The 16,756-nt window shown below is 42.6% G+C and overlaps 1 non-coding gene across 1 annotated transcript; it reads right to left on the bottom strand.

Moving 5' to 3' along the window:
- Positions 1 to 16,305: 16,305 nt before the first annotated feature.
- On the bottom strand, positions 16,306 to 16,376 carry trnag-gcc (transfer RNA glycine (anticodon GCC)). Its single transcript has one exon. It is a non-coding gene; the product is annotated as a tRNA-Gly (tRNA).
- Between the last annotated feature and the right edge of the window lie 380 nt (positions 16,377 to 16,756).

The raw sequence follows: 16,756 nt of genomic DNA, 5'->3' as shown, positions 1-16,756 counted from the left end.
GAGGAGACTGCAGCTCTGCAGCCCACATCTGCACAGGAGAATGAAGAAGTGAGCCGACTGTCTTCAGCCCACAGTGCAGGTATGAACACAGACAGACACCCTGACGCCTCTTATTCATTCAGAATATCTTTGAAAGTCTTCATCACAGTAGGGCTGCAACGATTACTTTACAAGTACTCGAGTAATATTCAAGGGCAAAATGCATCGACAACTAATTTAGTACTCGATGACTCGTTAGAGACGTCATTGGGGGGTTCAAAATGTGTAAACTGTACACACACACACACACACACACACGTGTTTTGGCGCCCGGCATGGAGGCGGTCACGGCCTGAAGCAATGACACTGCAGCGGTCCAAAGCAGGTATCCATTAGCTGTTAGCTGCAGCCGTATCTATGGGAAAACTATGACATTTACGTGTGATCTGAGTACTCGAGTATTCGCAAAAATAATCGCCGAGTATCAAAATACTCGTTTGTTGCAGCCCTACATCACAGTGAGGTGGTTCAAAATGACAAAAACTGCAGAACCTGACCTTTCTGAGGACACACACTGCCGGCCTGTGTGACGGAGCGCAGGCAGGAGATAAACTGATGAGAGAGTGTCACACAGCAGAGCCTTAGTGTTACAGCGCTGTGCTTTCAGGCTTCTCTTCAGCACTGTGATCTACAGTGTGCTTCTTTTGTCCAAATGTCTCAAAATGTCCACCATCCTGGGCTGATGTGTCCAGGTTCCATCAGTCCCCTGAAGTGTACTCAAAGCTGTCACTGCAGGTTAGCTAATACTGACATCAGTGATGTCATTGTTTCAGCTGTACATGCTGGACGATGTGTAACTCAGTCTGACTGAGACCTTGTTACACAGGTATGTGTAAAAACGGAGACTTTTCCTTCCTTTGTGCCTTTTATTTACACATAAACGGAGTTTTCACCTATGAAAACAATTCTTTCTAAAAACTCTGTGTATTCGCGTTTGAACTGACAAAAACGGAGTTTGCAGCAGTGCGTCAGTTGGTACGACTTTTTTTTTGTGTAGTACGGCTGCAAGAGCAGCTGTAGTCTAGTAATGGAAGTAATAGTAGTGTTTGCATTTGCAAATACAGCTCCTGATTGGCTTGCACGGCTTTCTCCTTCTGCCAACACTGCCCCCCACAGGCCTGGCGTAGTCATGACGGCTCTCTGAGCGTATTTATGCGGGTTAATGTAAACAGAAACGTTTATGAAAATGATGATGTGTGCACAATGTTATTTTGGAAAACGGAGGGAAGGAAATGTTCGTTTTCACAGATACCCGTGTTTGTGGAAACGGGGTCTGACAGGTTAAACAGTGTTTCCATGATTCAACAGTCAGTGTTTCCTTTGACTGCTGCAGCAGTTGTTGTGCTGTCTGTTGTTATTTGGCTTCAGTGTGAAGGAACCTGCTGGCTGACATGCAGCAGGTCTGCTGCCTGTTGTCTCCACAGAGATCCACAGTTAACATTCAGGAAGCAAACCCATCTAGGGAGGAATTACTGTAGCCCTCACAGCTAAGAGCCAGGAGGAAAAATCATTTGGAAAATCACATTAATCAGCTGCGTGCTGCTAAATGTTTAATTTTTATTGATGCCTGACTTACTCACACTATCGACAGATGCGGGCCTGAGAGCCAGAAACTGAGCCAGGACTCAGGTCATCGTCCAGGAAGTGATGAGGAGCTGCCTGAGGCCACCGACTGATCAGGACCAGCAGACATGAGCTGTGAGGTTGAAAGTTAACCCTTTATTTTACCAGAATTCTAGGATAAAGGTTAAATAATGGTATAAAGGTGAGATAAACTAACACACACACACAGAATCATGATGGACTATTAGCTTTAAACATCCATATGTATAGCATGAAAGTGCATTTAACCCTTTGAGCTCCTCTTCTGCTGCCTCTGATCATCAAAGAGTTCTTTCAACTCATTAAGTTTCAAAAGAAACTTGAGCAGCATTTGAACAGACTTCCCAGCATGCACCAGCATGCACCTCTCCTCCTTTAATGTGTTCAAGAACAGTGAAATGATGGAAATGTGTTTTAGGTGCAGAGCTGGAGGTTTGTAGCTGTGAGGTGTAAATGAAAATATAGATCACAATTAGCACGTTCACACTGACACGCTGTTCATGTGTCCGCGAAGGGCTCTCAAGACTTCAAGTGTTTCTGTGTGAGCTTCCACTATATTGAATACATTATTTGATCTATACTAAAATCATGAATGACACAAAGACAAACACTGCAGTGCTCCCAGGTGACTGGTGGATGCTGCTTTTGTTTTACCTACAGAAGCAAACACTTTATTTTGTCATTGTTTCAGAGACAGATGAGCTGAGCAGTTCTATTTTCTGATTGGCTGATAGGTCGCTAATTCCAGACAGCAGCAGTCTGCCTTTGACTGGATTGTATGACAGAAGTGAATCACTCCTCTGTGTGAGAAGTGCCCTGTGTGGCTGCTGTGTGAACGGCTTGAATATAAACTAGAAAAGGCATTTTCTGAAGAAAATGCAAGTTTGATTGCAGAAGCTGCAGCATTGCTTTGAAAGCTTATCTGAACGATTGCTTTGAACTCTAAAAATATGAAAAACCACATCAGAATGCATATGAATAGAAGCTGAATGGCAGAACAAGAGCTGAATTACTCTGAACACAAGCTGAATCAGTCATAAGAGCAGCTGAATTCATCTGAACAGCAGCTGGATAATTGCTTTGAATAGGAGGTGAATTGTCTGATCTTGGAATAATAGCTGATTTTGATGTGGACATGTAGCAAACAGCTCCATAGCGATAAATATGGCAGATATCATGTGTAATGATTGACAAAGAAGTAGCCGAATACTATACAGCTGAAGGATGATCAATATGACAGATATAATGCCTAAAGTCTGATAAAGACTACAAATATGGCTGTTTTGTATGCAGTTCTTGTGTGACAGCCTGTCACCACGGTAACAGCTCTGCCTGCCTAATTAAGCTTAAGTTTCCTGACATATATATCCAGTGCGAATGAAGCCGTTTCTCTGCCGTGCTGTAACACTTGGAACCGTGTCTGTGACTCTCTGTACATGTCTCTTATTCTGCGTCTGCAAAGCTCCGTGTTTCCTTATGTGGAAGTAAATGAGGATTTCACTGAACATGCGTGCGCACCCTCTCATGGAACAAGTCACCTTCCACAATATGTTCTTTCAAGTGCACTATTACATCTGACGGACTCCGGCGCTCACACAACTGTATCACGCATTTATAAGAACTTCCAGCCGACTCGATAGCAGCTGGGGCACGTACAGCATTTCAGCTAACTAAGCTAAAAACAAAATGCCTCACGTCAGTCAGTCAGTTCTTCTAACTTTCGTCTTCTGCGGAAACGTGGTGTAGTGTTGCAGTATTTGATCTAGGATTAGAGCTTTTTTTAAATAAGCATATTCAACAATTAATAAATGGCAATATATATTGGAAGTATATAATAAATAAATAATACAATCAAATCATTTGTGTTTAAGATGATAACTTCACTAAGAAATCATCTAGTTTATAGATGATTGCTTTGTGAATAACAATAACTTTGCAGCTGTTTGTGCACCTTTGTAAGCGCCTCCCATTAACACACTCATTGACACTGCAACTATTAAAAGCCTTACACAAGCATGATGCAACCTGCAAATTCAAATGGTTGTTACAGTGTTTCCAGAAAAAAAATCTGACACTATACTGTAAGTATAACACTACAAACATCTCATTTTGTACAAATGAAGATGTGTTTTTGAATGGTTTTGTTCTGTAAATTTAAAAGTAACAAAAAAAATCTGTCATTTCTTCTGAATATCACTGCAAATTTTACAGCAATGACCTCTTTGTGACAGCATAGTGTTTCCCACTTATATATACGGCTGGCCTGGGAACGCCTCGGGATTCCCCCAGAGGAGCTGGAGGAAGTGTCTGGTGAGAGGGAAGTCTGGGTGTCCCTGCTTAGACTGCTGCCCCCGCGACCCGGCCCCGGATAAGCGGTTTGAAGATGGATGGATGGAAGTCAAGTTTATTTATAAAGCACATTTAAAATAACAACTTTCATTGACCAAAGTGCTGCAGACAGTCAGTCATGTATTAATAACATCAAAGTAAAATAATCAAAGTACAGGAAACAGGATAAAACATGCATAAAAGTGGTAAAAGCCAAGGTGAACAATGTAAACTAACAGTAAGGCTATAAACTGACATGACAGACACACAATGACCAGAACAGGACATGAGTGGGGGCTGTAATTGCAAACATAGGCCCTGATATGAAAGAGTGGAACTGAATGAATGAAGCAAACTTATGTGGAGAGTGGAATGGCTAACAGTGAATGAAGAATTTTTATTTATTCCGGAGCAGGAGAACAGTGCTGGGAGATCACAGCCACATCAGTACAACTAAAGCACAAATTCTGTCAAAAAATCAGGTTAAATTCAGAGACTTAGGTCTACTTCAGTGTCTTCTGCCTGTCTCCTTTTTCTTCTTTCTTCCTGTCTGTCTTTCGCCTGTCTCCTTTCCACAACTATCCCTATCCCCATCTTCGGGTTGCCCAGGCTGTATCGGTCCTGGTGGTCTACACTTTTGTTGTAGTCCCGGCTGTCCTGGTAGTCTGTGTATTCCTGGTCGTGTAGGTTGTCCTGGTCTAGGTAGCCTTGATCGTGTATGTGGAACAGCCTGTCCCATTTGTGTTCTGGTGTCTCTGCGACACATTCTTTCTTTGGTGGGTTCTGTAATTTTTTCCATCTTGGAGCAAGGAGGATTTCCTGCTCTCTGTCCTCCAACTGTGTGGCCTTGGCCTTGATCTGTTCTGGTGTCTATGTGACACATTCTCTCTTTGGAGGTTACAGTGATTTTAATCGTGTTGGCAGTCTTTCTACCAGCTCTTTGGTCCCACGGTCTATACTTTACCCTTGACTCTAGAGTCACCTTTTGCTGCAGAGTCAGAGACTGGTCTACACACTCCTTCAACTGTCTGAACCTGGCCTTGCTCTTGGCCAGTTCGTTGCAGACATGAGTGTTTTCAGCAGACAGGTCAGTAATGACATTAGCGTGATAAACCACCTCTGAATGAAGTTTGCTGTTATGTTTCTTGAGCTCATCAAGGTATATCTCAATGCTTTCTCTTGATTCCTGCTCACGTTTCAGCTGATCTTCGAAGGAGGACCTGTCCTCTGACAGTTGGTTTATCACACTGTCTTTTTCCTGGACGGTCTTGTTGGCCTTCTGTAGGTCACTCCTCAGAGTGCAGGTTTCGTTGGCCAGCTCCTCATACTTGGAAGAACACTGGGTATGTTCTTCGGCAGCCTTTCTGAGATTTTCATTTTCTTTTGTGAGGACGGTCCCGTTGGCCTTTTCCAGTCCAGTGATCAAGCCGTCTGATTCCACAATAAACTGCTTCACCGTCTGTCCTTTCTTCTCGCACTTCTCTCGTTCTTTGCACTCTTTCTTCTCTTGCTTCTCTTGTTCTTGGCGCTCTTTCATCGCACGCTTCTCTTGTTTTTGGCGCTCGTTCTTCTCGTGCTTCTCTTGTTTTTGGCGCTCGTTCTCGTGCTTCTCTTGTTTTTGGCGCTCTTTCTTCTCGTGCTTCTCTTGTTTTTGGCGCTCGTTCTCGTGCTTCTCTTGTTTTTGGCGCTCGTTCTTCTCGTGCTTCTCTTGTTTTTGGCGCTCTTTCTTCTCGCGCTTCTCTTGTTCTTGGCGCTCTTTCATCGCACGCTTTTCTTGTCCTTGGCGCTCTTTCATCGCACGCTTCTCTTGTTCTTGGCGCTCTTTCATCGCACGCTTCTCTTGTTTTTGGCGCTCTTTCTTCTCGCGCTTCTCTCTTGATTGCAGAAGCTGAAGCATTGCTTTGAACTCTAAAAATATTAAAAAACACATCAGAATGCATATGAATAGAAGCTGAATGGCAGAACAAGAGCTGAATTACTCTGAACACAAGCTGAATCAGTCATAAGAGCAGCTGAATTAATCTGAACAGCAGCTGGATAATTGCTTTGAATAGGAGGTGAATTGTCTGATCTTGGAATAATAGCTGAGGCTTAGGGAGACTAAATGATTTTTATGTGGACATGTTGTTTTGCGATTCTGGAATCAGATCTACTAATTCCAGCCTGTAACCCTTCTCCTTATGTCCATTGCAGATATGGCAAACAACAGATCATCAGCCAAATAATACCATCTACTGTAACCTTAAGTAGACAACAGCTTCCTCCCAGCTTTTTTTTTTGAGTTGAGTCTAACATCAATGTAACTTCACAGAGAGCTCCACCGTCTCTACAGTCCCTGGGTTTACATTTCTCTGGTCTCTCTATCACACAGAATGGAGTTCGCCCCAATACAATACACAGCATGTGCGTAAATGCACACGACTCTCTCTCCCTCTCTCTCTTTGAATGAACGCGATGAAGTTGCACTTATCACTCACTACTGTTAGTACTCACCACAAATCTGACTGTATGAAGAAACCTGTTGCTAAGATGTTAGCCTCCTCTGCAGCTGTGTTTCTCCTTCTTCTCTGATCCTTCTGTTCTCCGCGTTTAGTCCAGTAATCACGCTTGAAATTATTCTCCTTTAGGACGCCTATTGCTTTGCACTTCAGGCAGGTTCGTCTCCACGGAACTCCCCAAAATATCCTGCTGTGTCTGTCTTTGGAACTTACCAACAATACCTTTATTGCAAAAAGGTGTGCCTTTATATACCTTTGGGCTGTTACCGTGGTGACAGGCTGACACAGGATCAAAGGTATGCCTTTGAATCAAAGGCATGCCTGCCTGTATCCATGGCAACCTGAATGTTTATTGCTGCTCTTAATGCCCCGGACTGCAGCTCTCTCTGTCCCCCTCCTAATGTGTTTCCAATGTAAAAACACCCTCTAAACAACTTCTGTTTTTGTCCCAACTGAAGCCTTCAGACAAAAAATATGGACACCGCCAGAATCACAAGATGTTGCTCTACAACACAGTATATGCGATGTGGACATGTAGCAAACAGCTCCATAGCGATGAATATGGCAGATATCATAATGATTGACAAAGAAGTAATACCGAATACTATACAGCTGAAGGATGATCAATATGACAGATATAATGCCTAAAGTCTGATAAAGACTACAAATATGGCTGTTTTGTATGCTTCTTGTGTGACAGCCTGTCACCATGGTAACAGCTCTGCCTGCCTAATTAAGCTTAAGTAATGTTGGAGAGAGAGGTGTGTCAGCCTCCTGTTACTCCTCTCAGGGCAGATCCCATGTATTTTAATGGGGGGTTGCACCCTCTGAACAAGTGCTTGGTGTGTCCAAACCGAAACACTCAGACAAAAAATTTAAAAACTAATGACAGTAAATAAAAAGACAAATAAATAAGTTTATGTTTGTGACAGGTTCTGATCAGCAGGAGTTTTCAAGTGTACATTTTTTAGTTAGGATGCTAGCAGATATGCAGTTTAGCTAAGTTACTTCTGGCTGGCTATGCTAGCTTAGATTGCTAGCCTTCTAATTTTACACACACACACACAACAGTAACAAATGGACTGTACCCTGCACATACACACTGACTGTTTACATGCTGACATGTTTGCATGCAGTAACAGTAACTGCAATACTGTTTATCTATTTCTTTCTTTATGCACCTTAATATCCAATCCAATAACTGCACATGTACAGCTGTTAACCTCCTGACAGTTTTTGCACTATGATTCATTCTCTGCTCAATTTGCACAACAGCTGATGTAGCACACATGCACATTTACATGTATGTAGCTTCATTTACTTCCATAGTTTATATTTTTTTGTACTTATTTGCATCTTTTTGCTCTTCAAATTGCTCTTTTGCAAATTATTCTATTTTGACTTCTTAAACCTTTATGGCATTCAGTGTGAGCAGCAAAGTAAGAATTTCATTGTACAGGGAAACCAGTTTCTATACTGTGCACATGACAATAAGCCCTTTGAATCTTGAAAACAGAGCACCACAAGCCTGGGGCTCGAGGCAGACCTGGATGCTAAATTTTAATTAATTTGAACAACCCTACCCAGCAGGCTTACATGATTAGCAGACCAATCATTAGCTTTAATTACACATTCAAGCAGCTTACAAACGGCCAGCTAGCATTCAGCAGCTAACTGTAACTTAGCATGACGCTATTGGGAAACATTAAGTAAACTGCATCCTGTTTGTGTTGAGCTCAATGCTGAAAACATTAGGAGAGTGATGTTGTCTCTGGCTCCAAGGTGGAGTTACCTTCAACGGGTGGAGGCGGAGCCACTTTGTCCATCTTTATTTACAGTTTATGGATGAGGTGGTTTAAGTCCGACGCAGTGCTCAGTGAACCTTCAGTCTGACCAGTTAACTCAGGCAGCAGATGAAGTTAGGTTTTTAGGTTGAAGCAGCTTAAAATGATTTACAGAGCTGCACTGGGAGGTGTGTGGAGTTAAAGGAACGAGTTAACCTTTGCTGACCCGTGGCAGTGGTCGGCAGCAGAGCTCTGTCAGCGGGGATTTGATGACCCCTGAGTCAACCTCATCAGTTTCCCCCTGTGGACAAACAGCACAGAAGCTCCAGGCAGGCTGTTCATGTATCACCAGCAGAATCTGCTTACAGCAGCCGGCGGCGCCGCACACATCACGCTGCGAGGACGCCGCCTGTGTCATGTACACCTGCAAGATATGGCAAGTCAGGTAGAAAAAAAGTGGAGTTAATGGAAAAAAACAGAGTCAAACTGTGTAGTTAAAGTGCAGCCGGGATTTTATCAAAGTCCAGACAGCGTGGAGGTATGCAGTGCAGTGATTACACTGAGTGTGTGAGAGAGAGGCCGACCACAGGTTTTCATTTCTCAAAGAAAATAAGCAGTCAGTGCATGAAGAACGATGCTCCTCTGATAATATTTTCATAGGAAAAAGGGAATTTAAGGCTCATATTTTCTATCATGAACGTGAGGGGCTGCATTACTCAAGACAAACACTGCTTCAGACGAGGACCTGCAGCCTTATAATGCTCTCATCCTCCAGCAGATCAACAAGACACCACTGACTGAACAGCACCGTGCTACTGTAGCACTCCGTGTCCTGTGGCTGTTTGCCAGGATATCGTGTGACCTTTGAAAGTTCATGGATGAGCCAGTTTGGCTGCTCTCCATCCTCCAGCCATCTTTTCCTGCAGAAGCACCAGCTCAGCAGACGGCACAGGGGAATAAAGAAAGAAGAGGAGGACAGAGAGGTGGAGAACTCATTAACAGAATTGATGCAGTCTGCTTCTACCCGGTGCTGATGCCAATACTCTTCCCCGGCTGATTTCTTTGTTAACACCAAACCCAGTAATCAGCCACCTTCAGCACAGAAGGCAGAGGTCTGCAGCAGCCCGCTAATGATTCTGTTTACACACACTGAAGGATGACAGTTATCACGCATGTAGCAATAGATTTACTCACAGCGGAGAAAAATATCTTTCAGCTCTTAATGTTTTAACCATGTGCAGTCAGTGGAGGAGGACTCTAAGCTGACCTGTTTACCGAACAGTGGAAGCACAGATTGTTCTGGATGATCCACCTGATTCAGTCTCAGCACAGACCTTCTGTAACCACAGAGCTCGCCTTTAATTCTTTTTATCTTAGCTTCGAGTTGATTCTTCAGACCTGTGTGCTCATCACACACTGAACCCGGTTGGTTTTTGTCACATTTCACGTCACGTTCGGTGTTCCACAGGGTTCAGTCTCAGGTCCTGTTTTATTACATTCATGTCTCTGTCTCAGAGCTGATGATGGCACAGCAGAGGACACAGATGTGGACAGGAAGCTGAGTTGATGATGTTAGGACGTTACATTGAAAGGTTTCATTTATTGGTGTAGTGCAGGTCTGAGCAGCTAAAACGTGACTTCTGAATGTGAACATGTTTACTTGTGTTGATTAACAGAGGCTTCCTAAAATGTTATTGGACCATTACCATCACTGCATGAATCATCAGACCTCTGGAAGTTCAGAGAGCTCGTATGATGTGTCTGTGAAGCTTCAGTGTTTTTCTGCTTGTGTCTGTCATGTAAAAGCTGTTTTAGAGTTTTCATGTTTATCCACAGACACACACACATTCTACACTGTGTGTGTGTCTGTGTTTATGTGTGTGTGTGGAGATCAAACGTGACTTCAGAAGAAAAACAAACATGGAGGACGACAGATGTCGTCAGCTGTGATGTGTCTCCATGAGACATAGTAAAGACACGCATGTTGTTGATGCCATATTCCCCCCGGTGTGTATGTTCTCCTGGGCCGTGTTGTTGTGTGTTTTGGTTGGAGCCATGTTTGTCAGGTCGTGGTGCTTCCCGGTCTGCTCGCTCGCTCTGATTGGCTGTTGGTGTGTTTGTTTGTCGTACTTTGTGTTTCTTCATGGAAGAACTGCAGATCTCACTTCAGGATGAAATCAGGATGTTAACCTGAGTTTTTCTGCCTGAGCTCACACAGTGATTCACAGACATGCTGCTGAGAGTGCTCCAGTGCAGAGCGGCCTTTGTATTCCAAAGACGGACCCCGGCCTGCACACATACAGTGGGGAAAAAAAGTATTTAGTCAGCCACCAATTGTGCAAGTTCTCCTATTTAAAAAGATGAGAGAGCCCTGTAATTTTCATCACAGGTATACCTCAACTATGAGAGACAAAATGAGAAACAAAAATCCAGAAAATCACATTGTAGGATTTTTAAAGAATTTATTTGCAAATTATGGTGGTAAATAAGTATTTGGTCAATAACAAAATGTCATCTCAATACTTTGTTATATACCCTTTGTTGGCAATGACAGAGGTCAAACGTTTTCTGTAAGTCTTCACAAGGTTTTCACACACTTTTGCTGGTATTTTGGCCCATTCCTCCATGCAGATCTCCTCTAGAGCAGTAATGTTTTGGGGCTGACGCTGGGTAACACAGACTTTCAACTCCCTCCAAAGATTTTCTATGGGGTTGAGATCTGGAGACTGGCTAGGCCACTCCAGGACCTTGAAATGCTTCTTACGAAGCCACTCCGTTGTTGCCCGGGCGGTGTGTTTGGGATCATTGTCATGTTGAAAGACCCAGCCACGTTTCATCTTCAATGCCCTTGCTGATGGAAGGAGGTTTTCACTCAAAATCTCACGATACATGGCCCCATTCATTCTTTCATTTACACGGATCAGTCGTCCAGGTCCCTTTGCAGAAAAACAGCCCCAAAGCATGATGTTTCCACCCCTATGCTTCACAGTAGGTATGGTGTTCTTCGGATGCAACTCAGCATTCTTTCTCCTCCAAACACGACAAGTTGAGTTTTTACCAAAAAGTTCTATTTTGGTTTCATCTGACCATATGACCTTCTCCCAATCCTCTTCTGGATCATCCAAATGCTCTCTAGCAAACTTCAAACGGGCCTGGATATGTACTGGTTTAAGCAGGGGGACACGTCTGGCACTGCAGGATTTGAGTCCCTGGCGGCGCAGTGTGTTACTGATGGTAGCTTTTGTTACTTTGGTCCCAGCTCTCCGGAGGTCATTCACTAGGTCCCCCCGTGTGGTTCTGGGATTTTTGCTCACAGTTCTGGTGATCATTTTGACCCCACGGGGTGAGATCTTGCGTGGAGCCCCAGATCGAGGGAGATTATCAGTGGTCTTGTATGTCTTCCATTTTCTAATAATTGCTCCCACAGTTGATTTCTTCACACCAAGCTGCTTACCTATTGCAGATTCAGTCTTCCCAGCCTGGTGCAGGTCTACAATTTTGTTTCTGGTGTCCTTTGACAGCTCTTTGGTCTTGGCCATAGTGGAGTTTGGAGTGTGACTGTTTGAGGTTGTGGACAGGTGTCTTTTATACTGATAAAGACTCCAAACAGATGCCATTAATACAGGTAACGAGTGGAGGACAGAGGAGACTCTTAAAGAAAAAGTTACAGGTCTGTGAGAGCCAGAAATCTTGCTTGTTTGTAGGTGACCAAATACTTCTTTTACTGAGGAATTTACCAATTAATTCATTAAAAATCCTACAATGTGATTTTCTACATTTTCTTTTGTTATTTTGTCTCTCATAGTTCAGGTATACATATGATGAAAATTACAGGCCTCTCTCATCTTTTTAAGTGGGAGAACTTGCACAATTGGTGGCTGACTAAATACTTTTTTTCCCCACTGTAAGTGGTTGTTTAATATAAACAAAGGAGGGCAGATCTCCCTTGTGAGCCAGGTTGTGCTCAAGGTTTCTTCCTGTTAAAAGGGAGTTTTTCCTTACCACTGTCCTTACTTCCTGTAAAGCATTTTGATTGTAAAAGATGCTATATAAACAAAATTGAACTATAAGAAATACCTTCAGCCTCATACAGGAAGTCTTGCAAAAAGTTAATAATCTCCAGCTCCATCTGATGCTTAGTAGAATCTTTCTCACTCAGTTGTGGCTGAATGGAAGCCAAGACAAACTCAGCACTGACCTAGGACGGGAGAAAATACAGGTATCAGCTTTTAAGTTTTATACATTTCTAGAAAGTTTTTCTTGTTCATAATTATAGTAACTCATGTTTGTCTTTACTTTTCTGTCTTCCATGGGAACAAACAGGGGCTGGCAGATATCTGGGTACTGTCTCATCAGTGAAAGAAGGTTGTACAGCTTCAAGCCTTCTTGTAGTTGTTCCATCATAGGCTGCAACCTCAGCACCGCGTGAAGTACGATGGCACTAAAACAGTAGAGAGTACACAATCTTACTCATGTACCTATTAACTACACCAGTGCGTTCATAAACAAACGCACATTAGAACATACCGAACAATGGAATCCTTATTTTGAATGGAGATCACACCAGTGTATCCACAGTTTAAGATTTCAGCAGTTAAGTCCCTGATTGAATCTTCAGTTGACATCGCAACCTAAAAGTGAAGAAAGGATCAATCCAATACTTCCATCACATAGATCCTATACCTGGTCAATTAAACTTTTCAATTGGACATCTGCAACAGCATCACTGGTGAGAAGAGTTGGGTTTATCTGCCCACTGCACAGGTATTGGTAGGTCCACGGGCTGAAAAAGGCAGGGGCTGGTCCACCTTGTGCAAGGCTGACAGCAATAATCTCGCCTACAGTCCTATTAACACAAACCAAACATAAGTGAATGTCATGCTAAAAACATTGATTTGTTTCTCTTTATCCGCTAAGAACATAAGCACACCTGTAGAGGCCACTGTCATAGTCATTGAGAGAATACCGGGGGCTCCTCTGATGTGGCGGTCCATCAAAGAAACGGCTCTCGATCCCTGCCACCATTTCTATACACAATTACAAACACTTATGGTCATAGTCCTAGCATGCATTCATTAACATGATGAGCCAAAATCTGCAAAGGAAAACTTACTCTACATGTCTGGCATTGTGCTTTTGGCATATTTTGGAATTCAGTGGCATCTGAATTCCAAAATGAAGGAGACAGGTCAAATCCATGTTGCAAAGGCACTATGAACACGGTGTTTTTCCCTGCCGCTGTGACAGTGTATCCATGAGAATCAGGTGGAATCATTATCAGTCGCCGCCTCCCGTGGCCACCTGTAAACACAAAAATTATTGTATTTGTGTGTCTTTGCACTTGAAAGGCATTATCACACACATTGCTATGTATTATAGTTGTTATATTATTGGTTTGCTCCACCTGAAGCCTTATAGAGCAGCCATCCTCCTCCATTAAGCCCATGCATCTTTGGGTACTCATGTTGGAGTAGTCTGTCAAACTAAGACAATTACAATTACATAAGGTATCATCTGTCAATTATAATTTAAAATTATTATTAATCAATTATATTTGATTACTGCAATACCTCCTCATGGCTTAAATCCTTTGACATGGTGAGATGCCTTTTTCCAAGTCCTGCCAGGGTAAGTTCAAACTCTTCTGATGGGTTTGGGGTAGTCTCTGCATTTAGGTTTAGCAGGTATGTGTAGAAAGTAAATGGCTTCCAAGCTTTGGTAGATGATGTACCACAGCTCTTTGGAATCTTTCCTTTTCCGAATGAAAAATCCAGGGAAAGATCTGAATAATTTTAAAATAAAAATAAAATATGAATATTGCATATACTTACACAGCATCACATGTACCATTCAAAATACTTTTAATTAACATAGAAAATGAGACTGCATTAAAATCTAAAACCTGGCCATCTCTTGTTCTACAGAAGGAGAAGCTTGTTCCAGTTGTCTTCCATGCTCTTGCTGCCCCTGAGACACATTCTGTGTCAGTACATTGATAAGGGTCTGTGCAGCTGCAATCACCGATGACTGAAACACAGATGTTAACAAAGACATTTCAGAAAACTAAAATTAGCTGTATCACCAGTTATCGAAGGGGAAGCTTAAATACGTGGATAAAACAGGCAAAAAAATAGGTTATTAGCTGTTAGCGCAAGACAGTTTAAGCTAGCAACATGCGTCATTATCATCCTGTGCAGAATAAAAGCGTCTTTCCTTTGTTCATGTTTCATAAATGACAGGTCTGTTTATTGCTGAGGTCGAACTCAGAAAGACTCATTAGATAGAAAAGAAATAGTTACCAATTCTTACCTGCATTGATGTCTGTGGCCCTGGTGGAGCGGAGGCCATGATGCGCCATGAGTACTGCGGGCACGCGATCACTGACAGATTTGTCAACTGTAAACTGTAGATTATTCCATAATGTGTTGACTCAAAATAGTGATTGTTACCAGGTCGGCTTTGAAGCATCTTATACTTTGACTGGTGTCAATGTTTTGCAGCAGGTCACATCAATATGAAAGATAGCGCGTGTTGAGGTAACCCTTTGAAATGTCCAATGTTCCCTGAAGGCACCGTGGCTGAGCAAAGCCCTTAGTCTTCATTGTCCTGCTGTCACTCAGCAGGCCACACCCATGTCCCCACCCCCCCGCAAAATCGGGGTCAAAACCTCAAAGGTGAAAAAAGGAGAGGCGAAAGCGAAAAAAAGATTTGAACCTGAAAAGTAAATCTGAAGCTGAAAAAAGATCTGAACCTGAAGAAACAAGATGTGAAACTGTAAAAAATTAAGATTTGAATCTGAAAAAAATAAAATGGTAAATATGAAAATAATGATTGACATGAAACCTGAAAATAAACAATTTATTCAAAAGAATTTCAAAGTTGATTCCAAAAAAATTTTAAACAGAAAAAAATCAACATCAAAACATACATTTTCAGTTTCAAATTTTAGTGTTTGAATGAATTTTATTTTTTCAGGTTAACAAAACTTATGACCCTGATTTGGCTCCATAAGACCCCACATCCAGCCTGCCTTCTAGAAAGGCTCTAAAGAAGATGGTGGATGACAAATATGAGAAGGAGGCAGAGGCTCAACTGCAGAGGGTGGAGGGAGGGAGTCTGACTTCAGACATGTGGACCTCCATTAATATGGATGCATATCTTCAGTCACTTGCCGTCTTGTCCTCAACAATGCAAAGCTAACAGATAGCAACTGGCTAACGACTATGAGACTGCTGGAGGGGACTGGTTGACAGCCCTGTGTTCTTGCTGTGAGTATGTGCAAACCTCTGTCCTTAACAGAGGAGGTGGCCTCAGACATCATCTTTGTAGTCGTTAGCCAGTCATTAGAAACAGCAGACTCAGTCAGCCAGACCAACACAGGTAAGTATGGACACATTTAGTGCTATTGTTTGTTTGACCCAGACCCACCCACTGAGGTCCTCCTCCACATATAAACCATGTTTCCCACCAACAGGTAGAACTGATGAAGCTGCTTGGAGGAGCAGAGAAACGTCTTCAAGAAAACTCTACAAGTCCAGATGCCTTGCTTCAGTGGTCTCTATGAATATGAGCTGTATGACATGTAAACATACAGTGTGCTCTTTGTAATCTGTATTCTGGCTCTAAGTGCCCCTGAGGGTTGAAGTCACAATCTTCAGATGATGAGACTGACTCGCTGCCTACTGCACTAATGAGGCTCAGAAAGAGGTGAAACATGGTCTTTTTTTAAATCAAATACAACTACAGAACAAACATTCCTAATTTAAATCAAATGAGTGTGTTCTATAAAAAGGCTCTAAAGGTAAAACATCACAGTAATTCTTCCTGTGACACCTTCACTACCAGTGATGGTAAGTGCTCTTGTTTCAAATGTGATGTGCACTGTACCACTGAAGCTCGTCTGTGAAGTGTAGAGCCTCTGTGTGTATGTCACAGTGATGTTAACAGAAGTCAGATAGGTCTGTTAACACATATAAAAACAACATGCTGAACAACAGCATAGATGTGAAGGTGAATATATGTCCCCTCACATGTTCCTCAGTTAAAAGGGTCATTGCATTGGCCGGGAATCGAACCCGGGCCTCCCGCGTGGCAGGCGAGAATTCTACCACTGAACCACCAATGCTGTGAAAAGCTGACATCTAGTGGTGCCATCGCAGGTTGCAGCCTCCTCATTCCTCCTCCACATAAAGTCAAAAGTTATAAATTCACCTCATTAAATGAGCGGTTGTGTGTAATGACGCAGCTCACCAGCAGAGGGCGTGTGACGGAGCAACAAGCAGGAAACTACAGGGGAGAAGAGACACCAGCATGTGTGGAGGTGTCCTCTTTTCGAGTAAAAAAACAGAACATCTAGCTATTACCATTCCTGATATATGAGCGACTTTGTAAGACATATGCTCTCATGTCATATACAACATGGTCAACTCCGAAATAATCAAGATAATAATAATAAACAAAATATTGGCCCAAATTATAGGGGGGCTTTGGATTATTTTAGGGAGG

The sequence above is a fragment of the Parambassis ranga genome, unplaced genomic scaffold (genome assembly GCF_900634625.1).
Source record: "Parambassis ranga unplaced genomic scaffold, fParRan2.1 scaffold_31_arrow_ctg1, whole genome shotgun sequence".
NCBI lineage: Eukaryota > Metazoa > Chordata > Actinopteri > Ambassidae > Parambassis > Parambassis ranga.
This window is presented reverse-complemented; position numbering and strand designations above follow the sequence as displayed.